This window comes from Stegodyphus dumicola, chromosome 5, assembly GCF_044657685.1.
Source record: "Stegodyphus dumicola isolate Sdum_Otavi_A_Nest chromosome 5, ASM4465768v1".
NCBI lineage: Eukaryota > Metazoa > Arthropoda > Arachnida > Araneae > Eresidae > Stegodyphus > Stegodyphus dumicola.
The window spans coordinates 65,497,526-65,510,029 of record NC_140772.1 but is presented as its reverse complement, the minus strand read 5'-3'; positions in this window follow the sequence as shown (position 1 = coordinate 65,510,029).

Here is a 12,504-nt window from a genome sequence, read left to right as displayed (position 1 = left end):
TCAAAATGCCTTCAATTTGAGCAATTACTGTAAGAAACTCCTCATAGGTTAGTTTTAAATTGCCTACTACACGTTTCAAATGAAACTTAACAGATTTGACACCTGCCTCCCAAAGACCTCCATGATTGGGAGCTCTAGGGGGAATGAACGACCAATCAATACTCTCACTCGATAAATAATTACCTAATTCATCATCTGGTTTGCTGACTAGCCTATTCAATTTCTTTAATTCTGCATTACTACCAACAAAATTGGTTGCGTTATCTGAAAATATGCGTGCACACTTGCCTCTCCTGCTGAAAAAACGCTTTAAGGTTGCAATAAATGCTTGACTAGACAGGTCTGTTACCAACTCAAGATGACAAGCTTTGGTAACAAAACAAACGAAAATGCACACATACACCTTGTTAAGGCGACCTTTTCTCTGATGTGGGTATTTTATAAAATAAGGACCAAAAAAATCAACTCCAACACAATTGAATGGAAAATTCGGACTGTCTCTTTCTTGAGGGAGTTGACCCATAAGTTGTTGACAGGGCACTGGTTTTGCTTTGAAACATACGACACACTCATGTACTATTTTTCTACAAGTGTTGCGCCCGTTTAAGGGCCAAAACCCTTGTCTAACAATAGACAGTAAGCCTTGTGGACCAATATACATGTATTTCTTATGAAACATCACAATAATTAGATTAGTCAACTTATGATTCTTTGGTAAGATTATAGGAAATTTTCTATCAAAATTCAACTTACAATTAGCTAATCTGCCTCCAACTCTTAAAATTCCATATTGATCTAAAAATGGAAAAACACTTCTTACCTTGCTATCTGGAGGTACCTTACCCTCCTTTTCAAGGCTTGAGATTTCTTTTTTAAATTCACTATCTTGAATTAGCTTAATCAGTTTAAGTTCAGCTAATTTTAATTCCAAGCTCTGAAGAGGACCTGAAACCTTATCCTTCCCCTTGCAGTTGTTTACAAACCTAAAAATAAAACTTAAAACACGAATAATTTTAGTGTAATTGTTACTTAAATTTAAGAAATCCTCAATGAAAGGGTTAGCTTTCACATTAAGAAAAATATTAGAGTCACTAAGGATTTTAAGTTCGTCTGGAAAGTCCTTCACAATGACTTCCACCGGAATCTCTCTATTTGGGTAGTCGTCGTATCTCAGGAACAGAGGGCCTTTCCACCACATATCATTTTGTAGAAGTTTACTGGGATCCAAACCTCGGGATATAAGGTCACTCGGATTATCCTTTGATGACACATGACGCCATTGATGACCATTAGTCAACTCTTGAATTGTTGCCACTCGATTTGCAACAAATGTCTTCAACTGGTAAGGCTCCTTTTGTATCCATGAAAGCACGATCATGGAGTCACTCCACAGATAAACGTTGTTCACAGAAATCTGTAATGCAGATATTACTCTAACCATCAACCTTGCAAGTAGGACTGCCGCACAAAGCTCCAGTCTCGGAATAGTAACTCGTTTAATAGGCGAGACTCTGGATTTACTCGTCACTAGCCTTGTCTTCACTTCTCCATCTCTTGAACGGCACTTGCAATATATGGTTGCTCCGTATGCTACCTCAGAGGCATCTGCAAATCCATGAAGTTCCACATAGTCTACTTCTGCAATAAGAATAAACCTTTCAATTTCTATTTTACTTAAAACTTCCAGTTCAGTAGAGAACTTCTTCCACTCATCAGCTTCCTTTTTTGGTAGTGGTTCATCCCAATTCAGCTTTAACAACCACAACCGTTGGAGGAATATTTTGGCTTTACTTATGATTGGCCCTAGTAAACCAATCGGGTCAAACAATCTTGCAATTGTGGACAATATTTGTCGTTTGGTAACAACTATGTCATTATCGAGTTTTACTCTAAAACAGAAACAGTCTCTTCTAGACCTCCAAGACACTCCAAGTGTTGTAGATTCTGCTTCATTAGGAAAGGAATAGGAGTGATCTTCTTCCGCAAGTTCAGCATGATTACTGCACCACTTGTGCAGTGTCATTCCTGCACTCTTCAGTATTGCAGTTAACTGAGATTTAAGTTCCTTAGCTGTACTCAAAGATTCCGCTCCACTAAGCACATCATCCATATAAAAGTTTTTAAGTAAGACTGGCGCAGCTAATGGAAATTTTGGACCTTCATCAATCGACAATTGTTTAAGAGTTCTCATAGCTAAGTATGGGGCACTAACTGTACCGTAAGTCACGGTATTAAGCTCGTAGATTTTCACAGGTGCATCATTTTCTTTTTTCCACAGGATTCGCTGCAAGCATCTCTGTTCAGGGTTAATTTTAATCATTCTATACATTCTTCTAATATCCGCCGTAAATGCGAATGGGTACTTTCTAAATCTAAGCATGATTGAAAAGAGATCATCTTGAATAACCCCTCCATTACGTTGTAAAGAATTTAGCGAAATTCCATTTGATGTTAAACACGATGCATTAAACACTGTTCTCAATTTAGTTGTTGTTTTTTGAGGTCGGTATATCCCATGATGTGGCATATAGTACACTACCCTAGGCTCATTTTTCTCTTCAACCTCAGTCATATGCCCTAGCTCTTCATATTCCTTTAAAAAATCCTGATACAGACTCAAATATTCAGGGTTTTTAACTAATCTTTTCCATAGTGAATTTAATCTCTCAAGCGCAACATCCTTTGAATTTCCTAAGCAAATAGGATCTTCCTTTAGTGGCATTGTTACAATGTATCTCCCTTCTTCATCCCGCTTATGAGTTTGCACATAATGTTCTTCACATATTGCTGTTTCTTTATTTTTTGGAATGGCTATTTCAACATTCTCTATTTCCCACAATTTTCTCATTGTTTGTTCTAAGTCATTAGATGTTTTCATTAACCCACAATGTACGCGGCTCTGTTCTTCTGATGTAACGCTTCCCGACACTATAAACCCGAACACGCTGTTTTGTAAAATAAGACCCGTGTTTTCATAGCGAATTTGTTCAGATTTTAATATCTCAAAGAAAACCTCAGCTCCTAAAAGCATCTCTATACATTCTGGAACATTAAAATTCTCATCAGCTAATTTTATGTTACAAAAATCCTGCATTTTAATATCAATTTTCCTTGAAGGAATCAAATCTTGCGTGATTTTTGGTACTACTAATAAGTCTAAATGCCTCACGTAACTTTTATCTTTATTGCTAATGCATGCCGAAACTCTTTTTTGAATTGTAAACAAGGAATCATTTAATCCGGAAATCGCAATGTTTACCTTCTCATAATCAAAGTTGAATTTATTCGCACAGTCTCTGCTTATAAACGATGAAGTACTGCCGCCATCAAGTAATGTTTTGACTGGATGTAGCTTACCCATACTATCACTAATAAAGCAAATAGCCATGCTCAGAAGAACACTTTTTTTTGGATCTGTTTACACTAGTCGCTGTAAGTAGAGTATTACCGCTGTTAGGCAGAAAGTCTGGCGCTAGGGGGGAAAGCACACTGGAACTACTCGCTGTTTCGTTTTTATTTTTTTCCTTCTCTTTCAATGATTTATTTTCTACTGGAAAATGCAGTGTCATGTGGTGTCTTTTCCCACAAACGAAACACGAAAACTTTGATTTGCAGTTTTTGACGGAATGGTTTAATGCTAGGCAATTAAAGCATAATTTATGACTTTTGATGATTTCAACCCGATCATTCACCGGTTGTTTCAAGAAATTTGGGCATTTTGCCAAAAAATGATTTTCCTCACAAAGAACACACTTTAATCCTTTTACATTGGCGAGGAATACCTTTGAAACATTTCTCGACGTTTTGTAATTGTTGCGAAGTTTTTGAAAACTGTCCACACTTGCGGCAAGGGACTTTCCGCGAGATGTGAAAAATAAATCTGCTTCCTTTGCCATTTGTTGAGGCGGAAACCAACTTTCAGCTTGCCTTATAGAAATATGGGCTGACGTTTCTCGATCTAATGTTTCAAACAATTTGTCTGATATTATTAACTGCTTCAGAGTTTCAAAATCAGACACTTTCCTCAATTTTAAGTAATATTCGAAATTTGTGGTTAATCGCGACACGAACTGCACATGGGACTCATTTAGGCGTTGAGCATTTTTACAATTTTCTAAAACAATTTGTGGTGTAGGTTCGAATTCTTTTAGAATAATAGCTTTTACTTTTTCATAGTCACTTAGCTCCTCATCTCTAATATACACGATAATGTTCGAAGCCCGTTCCCCTAACAAGTTTAACAATATTTCCGCTTTAGATTTCTCAGGCACATTTTTTGTCGCGAAAGCTCTTTCTAAAGACGAGAAAAAATAACTCCAGTTTTCAGGTTTACTCGGAACCTTCAATGTTAGTGTTCTTATACTTTTAATAAGAGAATCTAAGGAATCGGAACTTTCTCCTTTATTTTCATTTTGATCGTTATTAACGCTTTTGCTTTCAGCTCGCAATCGAGCAATTTCCAGTTCTGTTTTACATCTCTCTAATTTAATTTGTTCTAACTGTAATACTTTAGCTTCTTCAGATTTACGATGCTCTACTATGGAATTACCCAACTCTATTACCGAATTTGGATCGGATTTAAAAGCTTCACTACTTTTAATCGCTAAATTTAAATCTGTAACAGTTATCTTTTCACTTAATTCTATGTTCAGTTCTAAAGCTAATAGCTTTAAATCCTCTTTAAGTGCACCTTTTATCAACATTGTACTCTTAATGAAATAACACAAGATAATAAGTAATTCTTCTCAATTACTTAAACACAGTAACACAGTATATAAATACTATAAATTTTCTCAAAACTCTTACACAGTATCTCAAAATAACAAAATGGCACTTTATTCTTAAATCAAAACTGCTGACTTACTTGTTACTTGTATATAACTCATAATCCATAGATCTCTGGCCCATGACGGACCACGATGTTTTGCTCAGGCACTACACTATAATTCAATAAACTCAGGAACAATGGACTGTATTATACCTCACTTTAATTCTCATTAATTTACATAGTTCATGGCCACTCGAAGCCACGAATTCTCTCACACGCTCTTAGCTCACAATCTCATGTCACAAAACTTCAAGAGCTCAAGACGCATGCGCCGACGCTAGTAATGAAATGCGTGCGCAGGCGCAACAAAAATCTTCATAAATCTCCCTATTCCGAATCAGAATTTGAAAAAGACCGGGACTTTATGAAAGCTGCGTTAAGTCCATAATAGGAACTAATTGGACTTGGTGAAATATCGTAAGGTCTCATACGTTGAAACATGTCTACTGTAACAAGTACTCGGGCATCATGCGAAAGATTAGTATCACCAATAAAGGGTGGTCGAGGAAGTAACCACCAAACAAGTTCATAAGGAGAATTTAAAGGACCCGATGCAAGAAAAGGATATTCATGATGTCGAAATGCTTGTACAGATCGACTTGTAAAAATTCCACCGTATGATCCGAAATATCGATTAGGATGCACCAAAACGAAATTTGAAGTCTCGTCTTGCACTGAATGAGTAAAGTCTAATGTATGAAAAAATTTAATAAGCTGGTCTATATTTTCAAAATAAGGTATAGTAATATATGACATTGTGCATTTACTTTTAGCAGGCTCGATAACATTTAAATTAATTACAGAAATTCATTTATATATATATTAAAAAAAAAAAAAAAAAAAAAAAAAAAAAAAAAAAAAACCTTTTTTCCTTTATAAATTTGATGTCTACACTTTTTACTTTGGAATGGAAATCTGTAAATCTATTAGAAAATGTCAAAAGTAATTTGATGTCATAAACAAAAAGAGCTCAAGTATAGAATGAAAAGTATAGACATCTAATTATTTAGCAAAACGGAAAAAAATAACTAAGCAAGTTGACATTGCAAAATCCATGGCAAGTCTGTTTGATTTATATGAAGACCCTAATCCGCAATCCATGACTGTTAAAAATCCTGCTGAAAATCCTAACAGAAAAGACAGGTGGACAATTATTCGATATCCACGATTTGATTTATATGAAAATGATCCCGAAACAACTTATAATATTTTTGTGTATCAAAATCGGGACCGAATACTTTACTTTTTTTCCTTTGACATTGCGTGGTGTATGGGTTATGAAAATCCTCGACAGATTATCCAAACTTTAATTCCTGATAATGATAAATATTATTATTTCAATAATATTTTTATGAATAAAGATGGAATTTATCGATTATTAAAGAAAACTCAAAGTAAAGACGAAATCCGTTTTCGAGAGTGGTTCGATAATTATTTATTACAGTGTGAAAATAATAATGTAATTGATCCTTTCTCACCATGTCCAATTTGAAAAGTGTTAATAAAACGGAGATTTGTAATAAACGCTATAACAGAAAGCTTGTATCTTGGTCCAATATTCATCAGTATTATTACTATCCGTCCTATAAACAAGAGACACATGAATGGGTTCGAGAATCTTTAATGCGATCAGTTTTAGAATCAAGTATCGTTGATGCAAAAGCGGAAATGGGTTCTGTGCAAAATCTTTTACAGAAATGTAAAGAAGCAAAAGTAACTGTGGTTTTTGGCAACTTGGGTAGACAACCTACTCTATTATCGTATTACTTGGACTTGTGCTTTGGACCCAATGAAAGTGTCCACATTCTAATTGACGAACAAGACGATTGGTCTTCAACTAGATTAGACCCATCTTATGAATGCGATGGAACACATTACAATGTATTAATATGGTTAGAACCAAACTTTGGTGAATCAATAGTAAAACCTGTTTACGCCGATCGCTTAATTGTGTTTACGAGTCATTTACATTTAAATTTGACAAAATGTCGTCTCATAACTTTTCACATTGGCGATGTATATTGCAATCCTTCCTTCATTTATAACAAAATGAAACCATGGATAGAAGATAGTTCTGAAATAGATTGCGAAGACATTGTCATTTATCCTAAAATTTTTCTAACCCAGGACTTGTGGCAAGATATGGATACGGAATCCAATATTGTCATCGATGTAACAAGATGCCGGAATGTTCATGAATGTTACCTGGGTGTATTAAACTCTTTAGACGTAATTCGCAAATATACACCAAAAAGTTGGCGAGTTTTAATAACTAAAGAAATGAAAGAATCTCTATTACTCAATCTTGAAATTATTTCTAAGAAACTAAGCAAGTATACTACAAAAACATCATTCATCAGTAACGAATCAATTCATCCCTCTTCACCTTCATTGCTTAAAACAATTTACCTTCTCGATCCGTGTTTTCAACTTGGCTTGATATCGAAACCATCTTCGGAAAAGAACATATTTAAAGCTTAATACAAAAAAAAAAAAAAAAAAAAAATTGAATGTCTACTGTTTTTTACTTTGGAATGGAGAAACTCAAAAAGTGTAGACATCAAATTAATAAATAAAAAGGAGTTTTTTTTATATACATTTTTTAAGAGAACATTTTGCACAAAATCTTCCACCGCTATCAAATGAAAGTCCTTCATTTTAATTTTTAGATAAGCTGGTCCAACAAAATTAATTTTGTTTTTCATCGTTGTTGAGGAAGAAATTCCATACTTTTTCTTTAGTCGCAATAAACATATATCATCAGATAAACAGCCAGCAATAGGTCCTAATCGCATTTTATCCTTTCGAGTAAAAATTGTGAAGTATTCCACAACAACATGATGCTTACGAAAATGTTGAATAAATTGTATTAGAGACCAGGATCTCAGACCCAATGTCAATCTCAAATCTTTTTGCAAATCAAAAGATGTAGTACTCATAATAAGGATAATATATTTAATAGGATGACCAATTTTTCGATTAAATATTTCAACGTTACGCCATTGTGGAAATGTGTTTTCCATTTTTCTCCTTTCCTAAACTTAAAAAAATAAAAATAAGTAAGTAAAGAAAAAAATAATAATGCCTGCATCTGAAGGAAGTCAAAGGGTTTATAACGCGTTTGTTAAATATTACGAATTGTGGTGCGCTCAAATGCGTAAAGATAAATGTCAAGTAGAAACGCTCCAAGAATATCGTAATTATCTCACTCAGAATCGTTCTTCTAAGTATGTCACTAATGCATTAAATGCTATCCGACGAAAGTGTTTTTTACCATTACAAGAAATCGATTCACTTGAAGATGACGTAGAACCACATCAAAGAAGGAATAAACGTTTTTCACTAGAAGAGTTAAAAACAATTCGTAGTCAATGTATAGCAAACTACCAAACCGACGAATTATCTCTGATTATTTTGCTGCTTCTCGAAACAGAACTGAGAACAAAAGATTTGTTTGGATTTATTAATGAGGATCCAGAAAAGCGGAAACAATTTGCTCGCAATAGTTTACAGTACTACCATCAAAACAAGGAGCAAAATAATTTAACCATTCAGTTGTATAATTTTCTTTTAAATGCTCCTGAATGTAAACTATTTTCCAAAACTCACCACAACTATTTATCCAAATTTAAGAGGCAATTGAAAAGAAGTTTATCTGTTATGGATGGTTCATTTGAAATGTTGAAACGGTCACGCTATCTCGTTAGTACTACCAAATATGAATTGGAAAAATCCTAAAAAAAAAAAAAAAAAAAAAAAAAAAAAAAAAAAAAACCTCTTCCTTTTTCTTTATTAATTTGATGTATACAGTTTTTTTACTTTGGAACCCAAACTCAAAAAGTGTAGACATCAAATTAATAAAGAAAAAAAGGAAGTTTTTATAATAAGCAATATTATAATTTATTTTTTCGGTTTTACTTTACGATTTCCACTATCGCCATTTTGTCGCCAACGTAACCGATTTAATTTTTCTGCAGCAATACCGTTCAACACCTCTTCTGGATTATTGCACAATGTCTCAAGGTATACACTTTCCAATTTATTCATATAATGTTGACTTTTAACCAACACAATCCTTATATCTCGGTAATAATTTCCATTTTTCATTAAAACGGCTTCAGTATATTTTCGGCTTTGTTCACATAAATAATCCACAGAATCGTCAACTCGGCATTTCTGACGATAAAGTTGTAAAAACGTCAAAAACACAAGACAAGCAGAATCTGTCCCCGTCAAACAAGATAGTTCTTCTTGGTCTTCAAAAAATTCATACATGGCACGAATAGCCCGAATGTGATTATGTTTCACATTTTTAGTGTCAATCTCATTAGGGGAAATAGAAACTTTTAAGGACAAAAGATATTGTTTAAAGTCTGAGGGCCAAAATCCTTGAAATCCATCCACAGCCAACAACATGTTCAAATCTCTCGTTTTAAGAATACGTTGAGATTTATCGTTTCCTTGCCCTGGAATTGAATAATAACGAAACAAAATTCCTAAATACCGAATTAAATCTGGAGTATGAACATGGCAACCTCGTGATTGAAATTGTTCCCATGCAGATCGCTCTTCGTTCGAGAACTGATGATCGTAACTCACGAGTAATTGATTCCAAAAGTAATTTAATTGTTTGAGAATAGAAAAAGGTAAGATGTAACATTCCATTCCGTTGCACGTTTCAGGAATACAGTGCGTAAATGGAACTTGAAGAATGTCCGCAACATCACGCATAATCGATAAATGGATACTTTTACGCATTTCATGTAAACCTGAAGTTTCCTGGGACATGCTTAAGAATCGCCTTTTAACTTCTTCATCGAGAAATTGACGAAGCAATGATTTATCCTTGGTGTCCATTTTTCTACTAACTTGCTATCGTTTGTGGAAAGTTTACAGTTTTTTACTTTGGTATGGAGAAACCCAAACTCAAAAACGTGTAGACATCAAATTAACAAAGAAAAAGAAGAGGTGGGTTTTTTTTTTTTTTTAGTTTATTCTTGATGTTGTTCTTTCTGTTGTGCGATTATCATGGTTAAAAACTGTCTTACCTCTTTCTCCATATAGCCATCAGAACACATGAAAAGTTTAAACATTTCTGGAGTCCAAAAAATTTCTTCCCCAGTACTTTCAAATTTTCTCATTTTTTCTGCCACCTTTTGTATGAGTTTGTAAATTTTTTTCCCTGTAGCGACAGTTCCTTTCTCAAATCTTTTCCCATTAAATTTTAGAAAAATATAACTTGTTGCAATTAGAAATCCGATACATTCATCAATTTTAGTATCATTCTCACCATTCTCACTAGTAAATAGGATGTACGGATATGCTTGCTTAAAGGCAAAGATCTTAAGTTTATCATTTTGATCATTCCCCAAATAACTTTTCATAAGAATTTTCTCGAGTCTTGCAAACTTTTCATAAAACTCCAAAGATAATGAATCACATGCATTACCTCGTTGAATTTTTCGAACAAGATAATACAATTCTGTATTTTTGTTATAAGTAATTTGAGAAACCAATATTTTTCTGAATTGCTGATACAATTTGGTTTCTCTGAAATATACGTTTTCCCCATCCATTGAAGGATGACGTCGACACATCTTTGCTACAAACTCAAATATGAAATTAGCTATAACACCGTGATCATATTTACATATGTAGCAATAAATCATTACATGAATTAGATCAAATAATACACTAAATTGAGAATATCTATTTCGAACTTGATTTGATTGTCTCGCAGCTAAATAAAACTGATAAGCAAGATTTCCAATAGCAGCGATTTGTTCTTCTTGTCTGGGTGGTATTAATACAAAAAGTTCATCGTCGCATGCAAGTACATATGGTACAATAATATTAAAATAATGGGAGAGAATACTACGATCTTCCTCCTTGTTAAGATCTTCAATTAAAGCCTTCATATTGGTAAAAATAGCTCTACTTGCCATTTTCTCCAGGTTATCGTTTGATGGTTCAGATGAACCTCCAAACTTACTAGCGTTATCATTTTCAATTTCCGCTTGATCAATCATATTTATATATTGGTTCATGAAATCTTTCAAAGCATTATCCAATGATGTATATGATTCTTGCTGTACGTTTGTCATTTGAAATGGGGAATTTACACATGTTAAAAGTTGAACACCATTTATAAGAGTTTTTATATCTGTTTCAACATTCCGTTTAGGAACTATTCCATGAATTCCAATCAATGGAAAAGTGCACGGTACATTTTCATCATCCGCCCAACTGGTATACTCAAAAGCAAGTTTAGCTGATAAAAACGGATCACTCTGATCATTAGCTGAAGCTTTTAAAATATATTCATAAGCATTCATATAACCATCGCATTCCATACAATATAACTGTCCCTTAATGTTGGAATGCAATCTAGAAACATGTACTTTTTTCTTCTTCTCCGTTTTCAAGGTAGAAGAAGAAAAAAGAAAAAATGCCATATACGTCTTTGGAAACGCGAGGAGAAATGAATCGATTGTATTATGAGAATGGTTACACGGTCCGTCAAATTGCTCATCAGCTTTCAATTTCTCCTTCTACTGTACATTATTGGTTAAATCGTGATTCACTAGATGACCCCCATCAAACAAAGCAAAAGACGGGTCGACCTCGTATAACGAATGAAGAAACCGATCAAGAAATTTATGAAATGTCAGTTTCTGATCCCTTTTTACCAGCTACTGCTATTGGACGTCGACTCCAATTAACTTGTAGTGGAGAAACGATTCGCCAGCGCTTAAAAGAGAAAGGTTTAGTGTGTCGTATACCTGTGCGTAAAGATTATTTACGCCCGATCCATCGTCAGAAACGTTACGAATTTGCTTTACGTTATGCCGATTGGAGAACCGAAGAATGGTCTCAGGTCATTTTCTCCGATGAAAAAATTTTTAGTTCGATAGGGTATGGTCCTATTCGCGTTTGGAGACCTAGAAATGTACTCCGGTATGAAGATGAGAGATACTTTTCTTCTTCCTTGGAGGGTCGTCATCGTTCCGGTCGATTTAGTCTAGGAGTTTGGATGTGCATGTGTGGTAATTTCCCACATCAAATTCTTCGAATTGGAATTCAACATTTAAATTCAGATTATTACATTTCTAATATTTTGAATGCAATTTTGTTGAACCGTAATAATAATGATGAAGAAGAATTAAATCCCCTTTTTAACCAACACAATCTCCTCTTTATGCACGATTTATCTCCTATACATACAAGCTTGCGTGTACAGAGCTGGTTACGAGACCATCGCATACCTATGTTGGAAGATTGGCCACCAAAGGGTGCTGACTTGAACCCAGTAGAAAATGTATGGGCCGAATTAGAAAGAAGACTTGCCAATCGAATTCCAAGAAATCGGCACGAATTATGGGATATGGTCCGAGATACTTTTTATAGTCTAGAAGATACATATTTTGAAACTTTAATCGAATCAATGTCTCGGCGTATCGCTGGTGTCATTCAACATGAGGGCGGTTGGACAAAATATTAAATTTCCAGCTGCTGTAGAATAATTAGACTTTGATTAGAGAATGTTTTGATATGATAATGTAGAATCGTTAGTAGATTGGATGCTATAATAAAAAAGTTCATTTTCATCTTCGTCTTCATATTTCCATAATCGCGGATCCTGAGGAGCAAATTTTAAGCACATGGGTTTTAAAAAG